The following is a 2058-nucleotide window of genomic DNA, read 5'->3' on the forward strand; positions in this document are numbered from 1 at the left end:
ATAATATCTGTTGACTTGACGATGATTTTAAATCGAAGCTAGTCGAATATAGTGAAAATTATTGACAAAGCAGAATAAGGCGGTTTCAACATATCTTTTCTCGGACTTCGAAATTTTTAGACAGAGAGAGAGAGAGAGAGAGAGAGAGAGAGAGAGAGAGAGAGAGACGCAGCCATCACATTGTTCGTTCTAAAATTACAGTATTTGAAAGGGTTAGTGGGACGGTGTACGGAAAAACTTACAGAGTGTTTAGTTCGGTGTTCAGTACGATAACTCAGGACAGGATGTGACCGGTAACTGACATACGATGACACTATAAACATTAGAATACTTAGACGTTTTCGCGACGAAGGTAGTTTTAGTGTTTAAAACGTTTAAGATACGGAAGTTCCTCCAGAAGAAACAAATGTGTTCTCTGAATGAATGAGAGCTCTGCAGTTAATAAAGCCTTCTGGAAGGCCGAAAAGTTTTATCAGAGCGTATCACAATAATAGGCATTCGTAGAAAGTCACTGGAACTTGCGAAACCCAATGATTATACTATTATTACACTTTATACAGCTTTGTTATAGGGCAATCTATCTGCTAACTCGAAACCAATACACCTGTTCATAAGATTAACCGAAGTAGGTCGATACACCATAAATACCATGATTACTGATGGTATGATATCAAAAAATGGCTCTAAACACTATAGCACTTAACATCTGAAGTCATCGGTCCCATAGACTTACAACTACTTAAACCTAACTAACCTAAGGGTATCACACACATCCATATCCGGAGCAGGATTCGAACCTGCGATCGTAACAGCAGCGCGGTTCCGGACTGAAGCACAGAGAACCGCTCGGCCACAGCGGCCGGCTGGTATGATATCGACAGTTAAAAGCGTGGTTTTCGTCCTCTACCAACCGCCCCGTCAGATCCATCTTTCTTGATGTGCGGTCGGGGTCATGACAGCATGGTCTCGAAATAACCAGTAGAGATGAGACATTAGCTCTGTACACTCGCTTTAAACTCCCCATTGAATCCTGAGACGTCTTCTCCGAACCCATCTCCGTGTGCCCGTAGACTCGACTCCTGAGTTCCCGCCGCAGCCCACTCGTCACCTGAGTCTGCTGTCAGGTTCAAGCGAACTCGATTCGCTCAAAAAGGAGGGCGAGGAAACGAGTTCACAAGTATAACCGCGGATTCACGGTATTCCCGTTACACAGACAACCGTTTTGAAAGAAATCTCCAGCGTTAAATAGTAGTTTCCTATTCAGTTATTTCACACAGTCACGGTTTCGGCAATATAGCCATTCTAAAGCGCGAGATTAAATGTCACAAAATGTCCGACCTGCCCAAATTACGGAAGCAGTTTATATACCTATACAACGACTGATCGGTTAGCAGTGACTGTTGTTCTGTTTGTACATAAATTTGTATAGGTAAAATTTTTCGGAGGCTGCTGTAAATTTATTTTAATATTGGACAGCTATTCAGAGAAGGTCTAGGTTTTACGTTGACATATTCACATTTGCACTACGTTACCTAGTCTGTAACGACAGTATCATAATACAGGACATGCGGATGAAATGCAGTCTCTAAATTGTGATTGATAATTAGAATAAATTACAGAAATGAATGATAAGCTGCGCAATTCGCTGTGAGTCCATAAACGCAGACTGTCGTGATCAGACGAATACAGAAATACTGTGTTTTTTTGTCGCACTGGTGTAACAGTGACGTTGTTCCGTGCCAGTTATCGTTTGACGCAGCAAGTATGTTTTTTCATGGTGCAGGTGGAATAAACAAGAATACAAGCATTTTGTCTGCACTGTTTCGTCTGAATCGCGGATTATCGCGTGAAACTTATTCCATACATCACTCCTCTTTTAACGTAAGACATTCCCTATCGTGTACTTTGAATCATTTATTTTCATTTTACAGTCTCCACAGTCTCAGAAAGCAAACCTTCATTACAGGGCATCTGATCCCAGCAGTCAGTCATTTCGCCTTGTCAGTGCTACTTTGCAGCAGCAATATAGTGCACTTATCTTCCACAACGACAATAAGT

Source organism: Schistocerca americana, chromosome 4 (assembly GCF_021461395.2).
Source record: "Schistocerca americana isolate TAMUIC-IGC-003095 chromosome 4, iqSchAmer2.1, whole genome shotgun sequence".
Classification (NCBI taxonomy): Eukaryota; Metazoa; Arthropoda; class Insecta; order Orthoptera; family Acrididae; genus Schistocerca; species Schistocerca americana.